Source organism: Littorina saxatilis, linkage group LG11 (assembly GCF_037325665.1).
Source record: "Littorina saxatilis isolate snail1 linkage group LG11, US_GU_Lsax_2.0, whole genome shotgun sequence".
Taxonomy (NCBI): domain Eukaryota; kingdom Metazoa; phylum Mollusca; class Gastropoda; order Littorinimorpha; family Littorinidae; genus Littorina; species Littorina saxatilis.
In genome coordinates, this window is record NC_090255.1 from 40,457,093 (window position 1) to 40,478,242 (window position 21,150).

At 38.6% G+C, this 21,150-nt stretch overlaps 1 protein-coding gene and 1 long non-coding RNA gene across 2 annotated transcripts in view; one reads left to right on the forward strand and one right to left on the reverse strand.

The window, feature by feature from the left end:
• Positions 1-2,401: 2,401 nt before the first annotated feature.
• The window catches only part of LOC138980472 (probable methyltransferase-like protein 24), a 137,023-nt gene continuing 118,274 nt past the window's right edge, over positions 2,402-21,150 (forward strand). The window contains exon 1 of the mRNA XM_070353349.1: positions 2,402-2,579. The gene's annotated coding sequence lies outside the window, so the exon portion shown is untranslated. The remainder of the gene's footprint in view (positions 2,580-21,150) is intronic.
• Positions 19,159-20,075, reverse strand: LOC138980453 (uncharacterized). The gene is made up of 2 exons (XR_011460335.1): positions 19,817-20,075; positions 19,159-19,704 (listed from the first exon to the last, which is right to left on the reverse strand). It is a non-coding gene; the product is annotated as an uncharacterized lncRNA (long non-coding RNA).

Here is a 21,150-nt window from a genome sequence, read left to right on the forward strand (position 1 = left end):
TCATATCAGTGACCAATTATAACTCATCTTTTATTTAACTCTGTGATCAATTACCGATAATGATCACATTGAGTAATCAAGTCTGTGATAAATAACATCAGTGATCGATATGGACTGCTTTGATACTTCGTTGATGTTTCACAAACCAGGAAGTCGGCCAACAGTACCACAGCTATCTGAAAATGTTTCAAAATTGTCATATTCAAACTTAAATCAAAACGATTCGTAGACATTTTAGCACGCATGCACTCGCGCGCGCACACACACACACACACACACACACACACACACACACACACACACACACATACAAACGTAACACACATATACAAACACACACATACACATATACAAACACACACATACGCACACACACATACACATACAAACACACACACACGCACACACACATACACATACAAACACACACATACATGCCTCCCCTCCCCTCCCCTCCCCACACCCCTCTACACACACGGTACACCCGCACACACACACACCCGCAGGCAACACTTTCTTCTCTCGAAACGCAGAATACAAACCGAGCGTGCGACGTGTGTCGATCTGAAGGCGTGGTATATGCCCCATGGAGAGAGTTTCAGCGGCGACCAGAGTCCGCCCAAACTTCGCTGAAATGCGATCTGCTCGAACGGAAACCGATGAAGTCACTCTGTTTGCTCTTGTCCGACTTCCGTACTGCTTCGAGGGTGTTTGGTTCCAAGATGACGGTTACTGTTTTTCTCCGAAAACCTGCCCCAAAAATAAAAAAATAAACCAAAACCTCATCTGAAAATAACTAAATTGTCCATCAAATTAAGTTAGTTTATAATATTTGTTTGAAATCATACCTGACTTACGTTACTTTCCCCTTTGTCTTCGTGTTAATGACAGGAATTAATATAATATAAGTTGCGGTATCATAAATAAAATCACTCTGAGAGAGTAATTATATATCCCCATTATAAATCCCCCCCCCTCATATAAAAAGAAATAACAGTACGTAGCAAAACTTGAACCCACAAAAATAATAAGAAAAACAAGTCGCGTAAGACGAAATTACTACATTTAGTCAAGCTGTGGAACTCACAGAATGAAACTGAACGTAGTCCGCCGCTAGTGCAAAAGGCAGTGAAAGTGACGAGCCTGTTTGGCGCGGTAGCGATTGCGCTGTTCTTCATATAGCACGCTTTACTGTACCTCTATTCGTTTTAACTTTCTGAGCGTGTTTTTAATCCAAACATATCATATCTATACGTTTTTGGAATCAGGAACCGACACGGAATAAGATGAAATAGTTTTTGAATCGATTTCGGAAATTTAATTTTGATAATAATTTTTATATTTTTAATTTTCAGAGCTTGTTTTTAATCCAAATATAACATATGTATATGTTTTTGGAATCAGAAAATGACGAAGAATAAGATGAAATTGTTTTTGGATCGTTTAATAAAAAAATAATTTTAATTACAAGTTTCCGATTTTTAATGACCAAACTCACTCATTAGTTTTTAAGCCACCAAGCTGAAATGCAATACCAAAGTCCGGCCTTCGTCGAAGATTGCTTTGCTAAAATTTCAATCAAATGTGGGTGTGACAGTGCCGCCTCAACTTTTACAAAAAGCCGGATATGACGTCATCAAAGGTATTTATAAAAAATTAAAAAAATAAAACATCCGGGGATATCATACCCAGGAACTCTCATGTCAAATTTCATAAAGATCGGCCAAGTAGTTTAGTCTGAATCGATCTACACACACACACACAGACAGACAGACAGACACACCCACACACACACACACACACACACACACACACACACACACACACACACATACACCACGACCCTCGTCTCGATTCCCCCCTCTATGTTAAAACATTTAGTCAAATCTTGACTAAATGTAAAAAAGGTTGATGAAAATGCTTCACAAATTAACAACAAAACAAGCAAAAAACAATTACAAAAACACAACAACAGATTGAAATAAAAATGCGGCCTGCGCGTTTACGTATCAAACGGATCAGTATTAAAAAATCATCACCGTAATTACTTGCAAGACCAATTTTAGACAGTGCCATTACATTTAAGCACACCGCGTTGCATTGGAAACTAGTTTTAGGCTTGTTGTGCCATGTTTCCAATTATCACTTCGTTAATGTCATCATTAAGATTAATATTAATACAACTCCCTTAAGAGACGGCCATTTTGGCTAAATGGGGTAGTAATAAAATTGATATTAAAAGTCCTACGGTTTTTTGCCATTAAGGACTTGAGGGGTTCGCGCACACTACGTTTTAGGAAAGCGACCAGAATGACATGCGCAGATGACTAACCAGAGTAGACTAGAGGAGCGGGTCGCTGAAACTCGCCCATGGTTTTACTGTATCACTACACTGCAGATTCGTACACACCTCACATAGTCTTCCGTTGTGCGTGCAGTGTGAATGTGTCACTGTCATTCTTCTGCTGGGCGTGTGTGGAAAACTTGCCTTTTGTGATTGAAGTTATCGCCGTTCTCCTGCCAACGGACACATTGACAGGAAAAAGAATTGTTTTCCCGTTCAACATTTTTACCGCAAGGTGAGTCATTTTTTGCGTTTTACTTGTTGCTTGGTCTGGTTTTGATTTCAGCGTGTTTTATTCATTTTCTTTGTACACACGTTTCAGACAAGAACAACATTTGTTCAAAAGATTCTTGACAGTCCCCTTTATGCCTTTTGTAAAATTGAAAATGAAACAATTTCCCATATATTTTGGTACTGCACGCTTAGTCGGAAATTTTGGACTGATTTGGAAGATTTGTTAAACAGAAGTGGTATTTACCGCGCAAATGTTCTTTTTACAGAAGAATTTATTTTGTTTGGGTGTATGAACAATGTTAAGGTAGATGTGGTTTTGGAATTTATCATTTTGTTTACGAAGTTTTATATTTATAAGAGTAAGTTACAAGAGACAAGGCCACTGTTAGACATATTTTTAAGAAATTTGAAATACAGATTTGAAATAGAAAAACATTCCAGTTTCAATTCTGGTAACATTACCAAATTTGTAGAATTATGGTCCCCATATGAAGAGTTGGTTAGGTAGTACGCTAGGTTGTGCAGAGATGTGATGATTTGTGTATATTGTAACGGGATGGGCGCGCGAGCTGTGTTGGCTCTGGTTGTTGATTGTTGTGTGTGTGAATGTTAATGAAGAATAAAGCAAACACAAATTGTTCCAGGTTTCAATGTTCAGATTTATTCATCTGAACAAATTCGTATCGAACTTCAATATATCAGTGCATCGTTCATTCACATATAAAAATAGGCATGACATATGATGACCTTGTTCTGGACTATCTTCTTTACTGTAGACTGCGATTTCTCCCGTAAATTGGTTCTGATTTCTCTTTTCCCCCTTTCTTCTTGTAGGCTGCTATCTCTTCGTGTAGCTTAGAACCTAGTGTTCTCTAACTCAATATTATATCCTTGCTAGTCCAGTCTCGAAGAAGCTGCCCCGATTTCTCCTGTCGGATAGCCCCACTTTCTTCTTGTAGACTGCTATCCCTTCCTAGTCCAGTCTCGAAGAAGCCGCCCCGATTTCTCCTGTCGGATAGCCCCACTTTCTTCTTGTAGACTGCTATCCCTTCCTAGTCCAGTCTCGAAGAAGCCTACTCGAACCACATCGCTCAGCCTAAAAGAACACTAGAACAATCGCTAGAAACTTCATAAGCCAAAAGAACTGCCCACTAGAAAACATCAGCCAAGCTAAGCCAAGCGAACAACCTTTCTCCCGTCTCGGAGAAGTACACTAAAACAACAATCCTAAGCAACCTGAATAGAACAGCATCCTTTAGAACCCGACTAGAACAACCCCGATTTCTCCTTTCCCTTCTCTATTTATCTCCTTCCTTGTTTGTTTACCTGTTACCTCTAGCTACCGCTAACGTTTCGATCGTCCGTAACGATCTCCCCTGTCTGTCTACGTTACCCCAATACATGTCCTAACAACATAAACAACATACCTTGTCTCTCCTTCCTTTCTTCTTGTTTCGTACCTTTAGCAACGAACCGACACTCTCGATCGTCTTAGAGTCAAGGCGATCGAGGATGTTTGTTTACGTTTCTCTAGGTAACTGCTAACAATGCTCAAACAACCTATCCTACCGAACTAAATCTCCATTTTACTTTCACTCAATCATTATCCTATCAATAATGAATCAATTCTAAAATGCATAACCATATTTACATGCACATTTCATTACATAATATTCTCTCATCGTCCTGCTTCGATGAGATCTCGTATAACACCTTCTCAAGTCAAAGCGACCAAAAAGTGTTTGTTTACGTTTCTCTGGGTAACCTCTAACAACACAAACAATTTATCTAACTAAACTAAATCTCTGCTTCCTTTCACTCAATCATTATCTTATCAATAATGAATCAATTCTAGAGTGCATGCAGTAATATTCACATGCACATTTCATAACATAATATTCTTTTATCGTTCTTCTTCGATGAGATCTCGAATAACACGTCATCTAAAATGGCGTCATCGAAGAGAAGACTATGTTCCATTGTGTTCGTTTCTTAAGAATGCGATCGATACGCACACGATTCCGAATAAAAACTACATAAACTAGTCAGCGAAAGTTTCCTGCTACGAACTGTGCAGTGGTTTTCTGGTGAGTACATCTTAACACAGTTAATATCATAACATTTGTCCACAAGTCTCCCAGTCTTTCACTTGTGTCAATGAAGAACACTTTTAGATCTGTATCACATGTTTCTCAGTGCAAAAGTTAGATCCACTAATGTTCAGGTTAAAGTTTCTGGATAATACTAATAGGGCCATCTATTACATGCACCCCCGCTTTCTAATATTATGCTCCGCATAATCTATATATTTTAAAACATATTCTCCTGTAACTTTAACTACCAGTACCAGAACTAGAAATTGAAATTTGAAATTAAAACTTGAGTGAATCACTCACATTCTTCTGTTTCTGTTAGTGTTACTAAATTTTCTTGTATTTGAGGACGATGGTTGTCTTCCCGTCTTTTCTTTTAATCACGGATGAGACAAATGAATTTGTCGTCTGCACTTGTGCGAGTGCCGTGGCTTCTTCTATGGGCAGATATACCATGACAGGATATAACTTTGACTCTGCCCGAGGTAAGTCGGTTTTCTCTTTCTCCGGATTTTCTTCATTTACAGAAGCGTCACTTATGTTCTCATAGACTGGTACTTGCTCCATCTGTAACACATTAATATCGTATTGCGCTAATTAAGTTATTCATAGTCAATGTTTTCATATTTGTCAACCATCCATACTACAATACATCTTGTATTACCCACTTATCTTCTAAAACTAACCGAGACCGAGTAACATTGTTAGGATTGAAAAAGCGTGCTACAGTACCTTCGTGCTTTACCAATTTCACATCGCCTAACAATAACTCGACTCCTTGAGAACTCCACCTGTCCAGTTTGAATAATTATCTTGGCCTAGTGCCTCACATTATTGTCACACAGGGATATATATGTCTCGAAACCAGCCTCAATTTACCTTGAGTTACGCTCCATCATACTAACTAACACAATCCATACGAAAGACGTATATGAGAATACTGTTTATGAATGACTATCTTTTGCACAATGTCATCGTTATGTTCCAGGAAACAAGGCGAAGTTACGAACAGTTCAGTCTCCACTTCTCCATCCACGTCGGCACATTCTTTCCTTTATAAGGTAACAGTCTGTCAATGTGATACGCTTTTGAATCTTTCTTTGGTCTAGTTTTAATAAGGTATGTCAAATCATCAATCTTGTTGGTGATAATATACGGTCCTTTCCATTTTGACGTCATTTTAGTACACACACCTATCTTCCTGACAGGGTTGAACAACCAGACTAATTGTCCTACACTCAGTTCACGTTTTCTGGTTTTCATGTTGTAGTATAGATCTCTCTTGATGCACTGCACTTTTCTTTAAATGTTTCCGTGCATGTTCATGTACTTTTTGAAATGTCTGTTCCAGGTTTGCAGTGTAGACATCTGGGGAAACATCTTCTTCTTCAGCTCCGGGTCGCCCAAACACCAGTGACATCGGTAGTCTCGCCTCACGTCCCAGCATCATTCGATTTGGAGTTATACCTGTACTGCAGTGAACCGACGATCTGTATGCTGAGGCCAGCAGAGGTAAGTAGATATCCCAGCTTTTCTGGTTGTTTTCGCAGTACGCCGTTAACATAGCAGCCAGTGTTCTGTTGAATCGTTCTACAATTCCATTTGCTTGAGGCCGCATGCTTGTAGATCTGGTCTTGTTTATCCCCACTAGATTACACATTTCCTTGAATAACACTGATTCAAAGTTTGTGCCCTGATCAGTGTATAGTGTTAGTGGATACCCAAATCTGCTTGCGAAATGAGTAATGAAGGCTTGTGCTACTGTCTTTGCTTCTTGATTTGGAATTGGTATTGCTTCTGTCCATCGTGTGAATTGATCTGTGATGACCAAAATATGTGTGTTTCCCATCACTGTTTTGGGAAAAGGTCCACATATGTCTAGATTCACTCGTTCCAGAGGTTCACCAACTCCACAATGTCCAAGTGGAACACGTTTTTGATGAGATTTTCTAGCAGCACACTTATCACATTGGACACAGTAGCGTTTGATACAATCATCCATGGCTGGCCAATAATATGACTGTTTTATTCTCTCTCCTGTCTTTTCAGATCCAAGATGACCAGCGGTGGGAACGTCGTGGTGATTCTTCATAACATCTTCTTGCTTTGACTCAGGTACGATCATTTGTAGTCCTGTATCTTTATCATTCTCAAGACGCTTTCTGTAGAGAATACCATCTACCATACATAGTCTGTCCCACTGAGCCCAAAGTGTTTTTGCCTGAGAACGTTTTGTAGAGAGCTCTGCCCATTTTGGTCGCTCCTTTGATTTCATCTTCGCAGATAGAAGTGGTTCAATATCTTGATCTTCAAGTTGAGCTTGGCTAAGTTCTTCTGCATTCCATCCGTCCAAAGATAATGGATGGAATCTGACTTCAAAATCAGGTTTTTCTGTACTTGATGATGAGTCTAGAGTTTTACTACATGACGGTTTCTGTTCATCCTCCACAATCATAGCTATGTTGTGATTTTCTTGCTTGACTTGCTTGCTTGCAGAACTGAGGATATCAGAGAAAGAGAATTGAACTGCTGTAGGTCTTAGTTCATCATTCTTGGTTCTCTGTTGTATCAAAGTACATGCAACAAAGTTTTCTTCTTTCATTGTTTCTTGATCTCTTTGTTGTTGTCTCAAGTATGATGTACAGGGTTTTCTGCTCAAAGCATCTGCATTGGAATGTTTCAACCCAGCACGATGTGGAACATCTTCTTGTGTTTTATCTTCTTTCTCTCTGTTTTCCTGTTTCGTAGTTTCTTCTTTCTTCATGTTGCGTTGACTCGGTTGAGTATCCTCTCTGTTTTCCTGTTTCGTAATTTCTTCTTTCTTCACGTAGCGTTGACTATCTTCCCTGTTTTCTTGTTTCGTAATTTCTTCTTTCTTCATGTTGGGTCTTCGTCGATTTACCGATTCTCGACCCTTTAAAATCGGCGGTTCTCGTTTCCCTCTCTTCTCTGTTGAGAACGTCCGTTGTGGGTTGGTCGAGTTTCAAATTGTTCCTGTTCTTTGCACTTCCTGTACAAATTACAGTCTTTCAAACTGTGGTCAGAGCGTTTACAACATGTGCAAAACTGTGTTCTCTGTCTGCAGTTTCTGGACAAATGTGTAGTCTCATTACATGTCCAGCACCGTCTGTCTCCCTTTTGTTGTTGACGATTTCGATCAGTTGTCTCCGGTGAAGAATTTATCATCGTTGATTCTTCTCCGTTGACCATGAAGATTTTCTTTTTCTGTGGTACCATGATAGCTTCATACATGTCAGCCACCTCTTCAGCTTCACGAATGGTTTGACAGTTTCTCTCCAAACATCGCCATTTTATGTCTGGACTCATATTTTTATACCATTGCTGTAGTGCAAGTTGATGTTGAGTTGATGACCCAACATTTGGATATGCCCTTTGTGCAAGTAGAAGAAGTTCATCAGAAAAGTCTGCCAATCCTTCATTTGGTAGTCTTTTTCTGTTTTCAAACTGTGTGGTCCAGTACACCCCATGTCTGGATGCTGTGCCGAATCTCTGTCGCAGTTGAAATATAAGACTGGCATATTCTCTTTTTTCATGAGGTGCTAGTCCAGCGTAGAATCTTCTGGCTTGTCCTTTCAAACAGGCTCCAAGAGTGAGTGTTCTTTCTCTCAGTGTCCAACCACCTAAATCAGCAATACATTCAAACTGATCTAAGTATGTCTCAAAGTCATCACTCCCATCGAAAAGTTGTGGTTTCATTTGTAGACCTCTTCTACTTGATCCTTTGTATGTCTTGTCTGTTACTGTTAGTTCTTGAACACCTCCAGTAGAATTATGACTATTTCCTCCCATCGGAAATTCTGCTCCCTCAGTTTCTTCATCACGTAGATACTGTTCATAAAATTGTTCAGGATTCATCATTGTTAATACTTTCTTTTCTTCTTTTGCAGAAATCAATCAAGTCCAATCCAAGCAGAATCTCCGTAAAAAGTCACTTTTAAAGAAAAGTCATTCCTCATCTGGTATAAAAGTAAAAAAACATCTCCTTCTTGTAAAATCCTCTTCTTCCACGATATCCGCTACAGCTCTGTATAAAACATGTATCAAAAGTCAATAAAGTTTATAAAAATCACCTCCAGGCTACTATGCTTCTTCTAATTTCTTCGGTTCCTCTTCTTTCTTCTTGTTGTACGTTGTCTAGTTTCTTCAGTTCCTCTTCTTTCTCTCTTGTTGTACGTTGTCTAGTTTCTTCAGTTCCTCTTCTTTCTCTCTTGTTGTACGTTGTCACAATCACATGAAGATTTTAATCCGTGAATAATCACATGAAGATAATAATCCGTGAATCAGCACATGAAGATAATAATCCGTGAATCAGCACATGAAGATAATAATCCGTGAATCAGCACATGAAGATAATAATCCGTGAATCAGCAGGGTTATTTCCATTTTTTTTTTTTTCACACACACACTTTAATCCATGAATCCACTGCAGGGTTATTTCCAAGAAATGTGTCTTTCACAAAAGAATCACAAATCCCACACTTCTGACACCATTGTAACGGGATGGGCGCGCGAGCTGTTGTTGGCTCTGGTTGTTGATTGTTGTGTGTGTGAATGTTAATGAAGAATAAAGCAAACACAAATTGTTCCAGGTTTCAATGTTCAGATTTATTCATCTGAACAAATTCGTATCGAACTTCAATATATCAGTGCATCGTTCATTCACATATAAAAATAGGCATGACATATGATGACCTTGTTCTGGACTATCTTCTTTACTGTAGACTGCGATTTCTCCCGTAAATTGGTTCTGATTTCTCTTTTCCCCCTTTCTTCTTGTAGGCTGCTATCTCTTCGTGTAGCTTAGAACCTAGTGTTCTCTAACTCAATATTATATCCTTGCTAGTCCAGTCTCGAAGAAGCTGCCCCGATTTCTCCTGTCGGATAGCCCCACTTTCTTCTTGTAGACTGCTATCCCTTCCTAGTCCAGTCTCGAAGAAGCCGCCCCGATTTCTCCTGTCGGATAGCCCCACTTTCTTCTTGTAGACTGCTATCCCTTCCTAGTCCAGTCTCGAAGAAGCCTACTCGAACCACATCGCTCAGCCTAAAAGAACACTAGAACAATCGCTAGAAACTTCATAAGCCAAAAGAACTGCCCACTAGAAAACATCAGCCAAGCTAAGCCAAGCGAACAACCTTTCTCCCGTCTCGGAGAAGTACACTAAAACAACAATCCTAAGCAACCTGAATAGAACAGCATCCTTTAGAACCCGACTAGAACAACCCCGATTTCTCCTTTCCCTTCTCTATTTATCTCCTTCCTTGTTTGTTTACCTGTTACCTCTAGCTACCGCTAACGTTTCGATCGTCCGTAACGATCTCCCCTGTCTGTCTACGTTACCCCAATACATGTCCTAACAACATAAACAACATACCTTGTCTCTCCTTCCTTTCTTCTTGTTTCGTACCTTTAGCAACGAACCGACACTCTCGATCGTCTTAGAGTCAAGGCGATCGAGGATGTTTGTTTACGTTTCTCTAGGTAACTGCTAACAATGCTCAAACAACCTATCCTACCGAACTAAATCTCCATTTTACTTTCACTCAATCATTATCCTATCAATAATGAATCAATTCTAAAATGCATAACCATATTTACATGCACATTTCATTACATAATATTCTCTCATCGTCCTGCTTCGATGAGATCTCGTATAACACCTTCTCAAGTCAAAGCGACCAAAAAGTGTTTGTTTACGTTTCTCTGGGTAACCTCTAACAACACAAACAATTTATCTAACTAAACTAAATCTCTGCTTCCTTTCACTCAATCATTATCTTATCAATAATGAATCAATTCTAGAGTGCATGCAGTAATATTCACATGCACATTTCATAACATAATATTCTTTTATCGTTCTTCTTCGATGAGATCTCGAATAACACGTCATCTAAAATGGCGTCATCGAAGAGAAGACTATGTTCCATTGTGTTCGTTTCTTAAGAATGCGATCGATACGCACACGATTCCGAATAAAAACTACATAAACTAGTCAGCGAAAGTTTCCTGCTACGAACTGTGCAGTGGTTTTCTGGTGAGTACATCTTAACACAGTTAATATCATAACATTTGTCCACAAGTCTCCCAGTCTTTCACTTGTGTCAATGAAGAACACTTTTAGATCTGTATCACATGTTTCTCAGTGCAAAAGTTAGATCCACTAATGTTCAGGTTAAAGTTTCTGGATAATACTAATAGGGCCATCCATTACAATATATATATATATATGTGTTTTTTTGTTTTGATTTTTGTTTGTTTGTTTGTTTTTTTGTTTTTTTGTTTGACGGTATTATTAACTGACTGTATTATTATTAAGCAGGTAATACGTCCATAATGTCAAGTGTTATGTTAAGCTCCGGCCTTACTTGTGGGCGAACGGTATGTTATATGTCCGTCTGTCTGTTATGTCCTAATGTTGTATGTCTTGTATACTTGCCATTTACATATTTATTATAAATGTTGAAGGATGAATGATGATACATTGTAGACGGATGCATGTTATTAATTAAAAGCCCCACAGTGATGTGCTTGGAAAACAAAACCCATGGATAACGATAACAAGCAGACTACTTATGAACACGTTCGGAAAATGATAAGCAATACACATTCACGATTACAAAACATGGCGAACTAGTGATTATTCAACACTTAACTTTTATAAGATTTCCTCATCAAAAAACAATATGGTCTGGTTTTGTGTGTGTTAGTTTTACGAGAGAGAGAGGGAAAGAGAGAGAGAGAGAGTGAGAGAGAGAGAGAGAGAGAGAGAAAGAGAGAGTGAGAGAGAGAGAGAGAGTGTGAGAGAGAGAGAGAGAGAGAGAGAGAGAGAGAGAGAGAGAGAGAGAGAGAGAGAGAGAGAGAGAGAGAGAGAGAGAAGGATGGAGAGAGAGAGAACGAACGAACTGAGGTTTTATTGAGCTAGGAAGGAAACACAATGTATACACAAACAAAAACGATAAAATGACAACAAATATTCACAAGCAATTAAGAACATGCAATATATGCAGACATACATAATTATGTACCAACTGTATAGAACACGACCGGAAAAGAGTTCACTTCACTTTTACCATCTAACATCTGCTACAAAAACTCCGCTCTCAATGCGAACGCTTTAGATAAGTAGACGACAAGGGCCTTTGAGAGAGAGAGAGAGAGAGAGAGAGAGAGAGAGAGAGAGAGAGAGAGAGAGAGAGAGAGAGAGAGAGAGAGAGAGAGAGAACAAGAACAAGAACAATTCTTTATTTAACGAGGGTAATAGAGTAAGCAGTGATCTGCTTTTTTACATCTGGCCCTCGCCCTAAAGAGGGACTAGTCTAAAATTGCTAAAGAATAAGCAAGTAAAGAAAACTACTGCTACATGATTAAAATAAAATGAAAGTAAGAAGATATCATCAATTTACATACAATCCATTGCTTAAATGAAAAATGTAAGTTCATTTGACATGAGTTAAGAATTATAGAGTAGATTGCACTGACGCAACAAAGCTGTACTGAATGCCATGCCCATTGACATACACTGCATTCGAAAAAAATCAGTGTATATAAAAATAATAATACATTGTTAAAAAGCACAGGTTGTTGGTTTTAACAACCATTCTAGCGACAACAGATGTTTATTTAGACTTCATGAGATAAGACGTATATCTGGTCTTAAAAACGTTTGTGCTGCTAGTTTGCCGTATGATTGTCGGAAGGGTGTTCCAGAGACTGCTCCCTGAATAGACTAAACTAGATTTAAATAGATCAATCCTAGGCAGAGGCATGTTCAGTCTCATCAATTGGCGTGAAGTTTTTAACGTGAATTTGGAAAATATGGTTTGAGGTACACATCCATGAATAATTTTATGCATAAGGGTACCTTTATTATAACTTAGCCTTTCCTTCAGAGGAAGAATGCCTAAGTTCATGTAGTCTAACTCAGATAGGGTTGTTTTCTTTAATAAGACTACTTTAAGCGCTCGTTTAAGTAATCTAATTAGTGCTTTGAATGAATTTTCACTTGCCGAGTCCCACAAGGTAGACGCGTAATCAATAACAGACTGAATATGAGCATTAAAGAATAATTTCCTGGCTTCCAAATTCAGAAAGTGCTTGATTCTAGATAATAGATAGACCTTCTTGGACACTTGTTTAGACAGTTGTTCGATGTGGTGTGACCAAGACAGGTTGTTATCAATGGTCACTCCCAAAACTTTATGATGGTCGACTTTTTCAACAAGTTTTTCATTAACCGTTAGATCGTGAAATATTGAGGTTATGTTCTGGCGTTTTTGCCTAGTTGTTATTATCATGCTTTTTGTTTTTTGGGGGTTAAGGGACATGTGATTTAGCTCCGTCCATTCACTCAACTGGTTTAAACTTTCTTGCAGTGTTTCTGATAAACGACTTAAATTGGTGTTACTAGAGTAGAATGTATGGTTGTGTCATCTGCAAAAAGTTCACATAAATTCTCAATGTGAAGGGGAAGGTCATTTATGCAGACCTGTTTACCCTTACGATTTTGGCGTAATTTATTACGATTTTCTGCAAAAAATACGCCATTCCACTATCCGTGTCAAGACTACGATTTTCATAAATAATAAAAATGTAAAAAAAATTAAAAAAATTTTAAAAAAAATTCTTTTTTTTATATCAATTCACATGTTTGGCATTGGTTTTTTTCAATGGCAAAATGGGGTGAAAAAGCACAGCACTGACCAGAGATCATGTCTGTCTGATGAGACGCTGGAGAGCCTTATTCTAGTGGTGAAGTCTCGCTCTCACTCATTCGGCAAGCGCAAGTACAGTAGAGAAGCGCTTGACAAACTGAAAAAGGCCTACTACCAGCAAAAGAAAAAGAATCAGTGATGCATGTGCTTTTGATGTGATCTTCTTTGAAATTATGATGACTACAAAAACTGACTGATGTGTTTTGTTTGTGAATGATGGATATATGTGCATGATTGCATTTGGCAGACACAATTGTCATGTGCGTTGTAATTGGCGACGAATGCTGGATGATTACTATTTTTGTGCCAGGATTACTATTTTTGGGGCTGAGCATTACTCCAAAACACTTATGGGGGTAAACAGGTCTGTTTATGTATATAGAGAAGAGGAGAGGGCCTAAAACTGACCTTTGTGGTACGCCATATCGTACATCCTGCATACTTGATGCTGAGGCGTTTGCGTATACAGCCTGTTGCCTGTCACTAAGAAAAGAAGTTATAAGTTCAACAGAATCAATCCCGAGTCCATACCATGTGAGTTTCCTCAGTAACAACTTGTGGTCAATTACATCAAAAGCTTTGGCAAAATCTACAAAAACAGCTCCACAAAATTCATTATTGTTGATCTTTTCCAACCACTGATCAACAAGAGAGAGAGAGAGAGAGAGAGAGAGAGAGAGAGAGAGAGAGAGAGAGAGAGAGAGAGAGAGAGAGAGAGAGAGAGAGAGAAAGAGATAGAGAGAGACAGAGAGAAAGAGATAGAGAGAGACAGAGAGAGAGAGAGAGAAAGAGAGAGAGAGAGATAGAGAGAGACAGAGAGAGAGAGAGACAGAGAGAGAGACACACACACACACAGAGAGATAGAGATAGAGAGAGACAGAGAGAGAGAGAGACAGAGAGAGAAAGAGAGAGAGAGAGCGAACGGACGGACGAACTTTATTTTACAAGGATAAAGGTTTAAGGCACATTACCTTGTCTCATAACCTGTCCTTAAACAAATACAAAACATATAATATCCACTAAAGAAGAATACAATGGAACAAATTGATAGATGAAAAATGCTAAATGCAACCAGTATAAAATGGAAACAAAACTTAATGTGGAGAAAGTTAGAAAGACCACAATAAAGAAGTACACACTCGACTAACAAACAAACAACAAACAAGCCATAGGAAATCAAATGTAAAAAGGAATAAAGATAAGAAAAGAGAATACAAAAAACAAAAACACAACAACAACAAACAAACAAAAGTAAAAAATAAAGTTCTACAAAAGGGCATATAGAATTATATCAATACATTTATAAAAACAATTTTTTTAGTTTGTTTGTTTGCTTAACTGTTAACACCCAGCCGACCACGAAGGGCCATATCAGGGCGGTGCTGCTTTGACATTTAACGTGTTTGTTTGCTTAACACCCAGCCGACCACGAAGGGCCATATCAGGGCGGTGCTGCTTTGACATATAACGTGTTTGTTTGCTTAACACCCAGCCGACCACGAAGGGCCATATCAGGGCGGTGCTGCTTTGACATTTAACGTGTTTGTTTGCTTAACACCCAGCCGACCACGAAGGGCCATATCAGGGCGGTGCTGCTTTGACATATAACGTGCGCCGCACACAAGACAGAAGTCGCAGCACAGGCTTCATGTCTCACCCAGTCACATTATTCTGACACCGGACCAACCAGTCCTAGCACTAACCCCATAATGCCAGACGCCAGGCGGAGCAGCCACTAGATTGCCAATTTTAAAGTCTTATGTATGACCCGGCCGGGGTTCGAACCCACGACCTCCCGATCACGGGGCGGACGCCTTATCACAAGGTGAATACATTTATAATCATGGGAACTAATTAAAATCATGCATAAGAGAACTGTTATTACATATATAAATGATTCAAATAAGAGAGAGAGAGAGAGAGAGAGAGAGAGAGAGAGAGAGAGAGAGAGAGAGAGAGAGAGAGAGAGAGAGAGAGAAGGAGATACATAGGGGAAGGGCTCCTAATATGGACCACCTTTTTATTATAGCTAATAACTAGCTTGTTTTATCACCAACAAGTATACTATTTTGCATGGTGGTTGTTCTTTGTCTAGGGTACCCTCAAGTTGAATTCCAGCTAGCAAGCTGTGGTAGAAACTCAGCAAAAATTAAACAAAGAAAAAGTTGCTAGTGGTCCATATTAGGAGCATGGGCTCCTAATATGGACCTGTGAGGCTCCTAATAAGGACCACTTTCAAATACTCCACAAACATTCAAAATAACACGCAACAACCAAGTATGTCACTTTAAAGTTTATTCAAACGTAAACCTGAAAAATGTCATTCAGTTCAACAAGAAGAAGAATCAAAATACAATATAACAGTCACGAAGAACAGAAACGAAGCGGACTCATCAAAATTGACAAGGAGAGATCGCCTCATAGTGCAGTGAAATTCAACTTTATTTTACGACAAAAGAATCAATAGTTCGCATGTGTGAAATAAAAACAACAACAACTTTAAACCTCATCTCTAATGTCGAAATTGTGTATGCTGATAAATGAGCAAATGCCCTTGCGAAAAAATCATCAAACTGTAAAACTATTTTATCGACACATAAATACATCGTCAACAGGAACAAAACAGATACATATCGTGAAACAAATGAAAAAAGTCAACATGGACAATTTATGTTCATTACTTTCGAAGTTAAATTCGGCAAAAAGTGTTAAAGAAACAGCAAACAAAGAAAAGTGAATCAAATACAAGAAGCGAGAGTTAAAAAAATAAAGAAAAAGTTGAAACATTAAAAAACAGTTTCAAAAATCCTCTTGTCTATGGCATTCCGTTTCAAGTTTGTCAAATAATTATTTGGATACTTTTTCATGTTTTTTTCACCAGTTTGAGCTAAATAATCATTATTTAAAAGCTCATGTGCTAAATAAGTAATTGTTTATAAACAATGTAAAACAATTCTAAATAATTTTTTGTTTACGTAAACAATTCATTATTTACCTAAACAATTCATTGTTTACGTAAATAATTCATTGTTTACGTAAATAATGATTTATTTACGTAAACAATATATTATTTAGACTTATATTACATTGTTTATAAAGAATCAGCAATGTTGCTAAATAAATCATTATTTACGTAAACAATGAATTATTTACGTAAACAATGAATTGTTTAGCCAACACATTTTCCATTATTTAGGGGTTTCTAGGATTCGCTTCTGAACTAAGTTTTATGTCTTTCAGTGATTACTATAATTGAATACAAGGTCTCTCCACACACTCTTATCTTAAAATAGCTGTTGTTTGGATATTATTTTGTTTATTTTACAAGCCGAGTACGAAAATAACTGATCTCAAACACAGTCAAAGGTCAAGGTCAATTAAGGTGTTTCCCTGCCGGGAGTGTTTAGTGTTTGCATTTTCTTGCTTGAAGTTGTTGAAACACAGTTTTTTTCCCCTTATGTTCTCTGTTCTGTTTATGTCCCAACAACATGCCTGTCTTTCCATTTCTCTTCCTTTCATCGTTTCATTTCAAAGAGAAAAGTAAAAACAGCTGTGAACCGTTGAAAAACGGGAAACAATGCCTCCGACGCGTTCCGAGAAGAATCTGGAGTAACTTCCCTTGCCTCATGCAAAACATGCATTGCGATCGGGCGAGAAGCGAAAATATTCTGAGCGATTGTTACCAGAGGAGAGGCGGCGATACCACCAGAAGATTTTGGAGATTGACGGGAATGATCCGTATGACATTCTCAACCAGGTGCTGGTCAGCAAATCCGGATGATCTGCCAGAGCTGAGTTACATCAACATCGTAAATTATTTTGTGCTTGGCAAGAGTGCATACAGATACACATGTGTATGTGAGCAGCTGAAAAGCTTACAACAGTTTGGATTCCTACCGACTTTTTGTCTCTGGCTGGGTGAGGGATGTCAAGTGCTACAGCCCTGATGGCTGTCAGAACTCTGTCATTTCTGCAAAGGTAAGAATGTGCTTTCAGTTTATAATGAATGAACGTGAGTGTTCTCTGTCTTGTGTTGCAGATATCTCTGTATCTGTATCTGTCTGTTACGCTGCACTTGTAGAACAAGTCATCCAGATGTCTGGCATTGTTGCAGCGGAGTGGGGGGTGCGCAGCTAGTTCTTTATCGTCGTCTGGCTACTGCCAGCGCCGACTTGAAGCTATCACAAGTTGCAGTTCAGGATATTGTGTTGAGGCTTTGTCTTTGATATATTCTTCGCTTCAGTTTGTATTCTGGACTACGACAAAAGCTGTAGATAGTCTTGAATATATTTATATTTTGAAATAGCTTGCAAAATATTATATTTATAATGAGCTTCATGTTCATATATATTCAGTTAAAAATCTGTTGTTTACTTTTCATTGTTAAGGTTATTGTAAAGCACATTATGTGCGTCTTAGAGTTATACTCATTCAATAGACCCTATCGGTATTCCAAGCTCTCGTAATCTCTCGCAAGCTTCAGAGCATAACAAAGCATGCGGTACAGCGATCTCGTGCGAGCTGCACAAGCGAAGGTTCGAAGTTCTCGCGATGTTCAAAGCATAACAAAGAGCGTGTCTCGCGAGAGCTGCTCAGATACCAAAAAGGTCTATTGACCTAGCTGAATGCTGATTTGTGCGACCTTCAATTTATGTTTCAGATTCTTCATTCACAACGCCTTAATGAACCAGCACTTTCTCCTTGGATCATCGCCACTTCTGATGGCAACATACTGGCAGCACACTGTACCTGCATGGCCGGAGTTGGAGAAACCGGCATGGCCGGAGTTGGAGAAACCTGCACACACGTCCCTTCACCTTCAAGGAGTCAGCTGTTGAGTGTGCTGTGGCAGACCGCCATTTCTGTTTGGAATCTAACAGTGAGGGGATGCTTTGTCTGCGCAAAGACCACCAATACTTTAGTCAAGTACAGTGCCAGATTGTTATGACCAGTTCCTCCTACTGCGATTTCATGGTGTGGACTACTGTGGATAAAGTTATTGTCTGAGTATTGCCTGACTGTGATTTTTGGGCAATGTGTGTGGAGAAAGCTTTGAAAGTGTTCAGACTCGCAGTTCTTCCAGAGCTAGTTGGAAACTGGCTGGACAGAGAAGCTGAGCCTCTACAAGCAGTGGATGTGAACCAGGAGCAGCTGCAAACACCAGCCGTGAAACGCAGCAAGAAACAGTGACAATGCCAGACTCGCTTGCTCATGTGTGTGGGAAAACAAACATCATGTATGACTGTACACACAGAAAGTGGCAGTATTAAAGTTGTAGAGAGGGAGAGAATACATCGAACGCAGAAGAAGAAGAAAAGAGGGAGAGAAAAGAGAGCCTGCAACGTTTTAAATCACAGTTCACACTCACAGAGAAGTCATTAATTGTTCCATTCTTGTTTCATTTTATTCTTAAAGTAAAATCATGCACAGATGTAGGTATACATTTTGTTTAGGATCACCGACCACAATACAAAATCAAGTGCTACAAGTATAAATTATGATGCATACAGGACCTTATTTTGTGATTGTTTTACATCCACTGCTGTGAATAACAAAGAATCATGAGCAGTTTGATTATCAACTTATTCAGCCAGGTATATTGTTCATTCTCCTTGTTCAATGTTTCCAGTGACACGGATTAGCTGCTTGATTTAGGGAACAAATAAGAGTGTGTGGTCCAGCGTAGTTCTGCATCAGTACAGTCAAGTAATACAGTGTTTAAATTGGCAGTGGAACTGAAAGTTAGTTTCTATTATCAACTAGTTCTGTTTTGATGACAACAAAATTGAACACACTTATTTCTGCAAAAAAGCGCACAGGTCTATTTATCATAATGAATAGTTAATGACTCACATGCCCACAGTATGTTATTTCAATTTTGAACATTTAGTGAAAGTGTTCTTCTCTTCACTTTGGCTTCATACCTGCAATACTGGTAGTGGTATGTTCAGTGTTGCTTGCAGTTGCATGTTATTGGTAGTTTAAATGTGTGCTCGCATTTCAAGTGTAGGCCATTTAATTTTGCAATGCTCGTTATCTTGTTTCCTGTGTAGAGCTATTTTGAGGTTAATCAGCATAATTCAACCTTTGTCAGTTGTGTCAATACACGTCACATTTATGCAAAATGATTTCAAAGTGTATGTTAAAGTGGTGTGTGTGTGTGTGTGTGTGTGTGTGTGTGTGTGTGTGTGTGTACCCATGTTTCCACAGGTTTGGTTGCCTAAATCACCATAAGGCAACCATCCACACGTGGATGGCAACCTAAACTCTGGATGGCAACCTAATTGTGTGGATGGTCGCTTCCTTTAACACCGTTAAATTGACTTTTTTGACGGAAAGAATGTCATAACAATGTTCAAAATGACATTCTTTCCGTCCACACGTGTGGATGGTTGCCTTATGGTTAAATTGACACCGTTAAATTGACTTTTTTGACGGAAAGAATGTCATAACAATGTTCAAAATGACATTCTTTCCGTCCTCTATAGGCGACGAAATAGGTCAAATTTTGTGCATTTTTTAGTGCAAAATTCTTCGATGCCGGAGCGAGTACTGCACCCAGTGCTGTTGTAGTGCAAGTGCACTAGAAAGGCACTACACCCAGTGCCGCCTCTTAGGTAACCATCCACACTTTAGGTGTGTGTGTGTGTGTGTGTGTGTGTGTGTGTGTGTGTGTGTGTCCGCTCCCAAACACTAAGGTGTCACTGGTGGCATTCGGCATTCGGCCTTGGTCAATAAATATGAAACACAAGAAAAATGTTCATTCAAAATGAACAGGCGTCCATGTTATTTTGACAAAATGAATATTTTTGTTAAAGAAGCTGGCAAGCACACCCTTTCGAATATAGCGGAAGTAGTTTCGACCCTAAATGCTTAAGTACTTAGGCCTTAAACTTAAGTACGGGTTGATAGAATATTTTAATGTAAGCAGAGATGTCTCTGATATAAGTGCAGTTTATTTTCAAAGTTTGGAGTCGTAGATCATTCTTTTTGGATGCAATGTGACTAGCATGTATCGGTGAAATTTGTTGTTTAATTCTGCAAGCAAATGTGTGTGCTGTTATTGCATTATTTACAAAAAACGCACAGAAAAAAACACTATTTTCGACTACTCACTGCGGAGCAGAGCGTGCAATATACGCTCTGCTACAGAGTTATCCCACGTGCGGTTAGATAGACGCTCATACATGTAAGTACAGTTTATTTTCTAGGTTTGGTATCGTAGATAATTTTTTTTTAATGCAATGTGAAAAACAGGTATTGATACAGTTTGTTGTATAATTTTGCAAGTGAATATTTGTTTATTGGCTGCATGTTTGACAAAAACGTTGTAAAATAAACACTTTTTCGTTGCTTTTATTGTTTGCTTTGATTGCAACCAAACGACTTGCTCTACGGGGCTGAAAATAAAGTGGAAGACACTTTGAGATATAAGGAATTGGATAGGCCATCATACGAGAAGGTGTAGAAATCTGCATGCTGGCAGCTTTAAAGTGTTACAGCGACATCAGAAAGCTCTAAAAGCTTTTTTTTTTTTTTAAATGCATGATTTTCATAGTTTGTCACTTTAGACAATTTTTGTAATAATTAATTTGATCGGAAAAAAATAGTGTAATATACAAATAAGAAAATTTTTGAATCACATTTTTGCTATCCTTGATGAGAAGCGAGTTGAAATGTGCCTAAATAAAGTCACACCTTAACATTTTTTAGTTTTTGCCCACTAAGGCATTTGCAACATGAAATTTC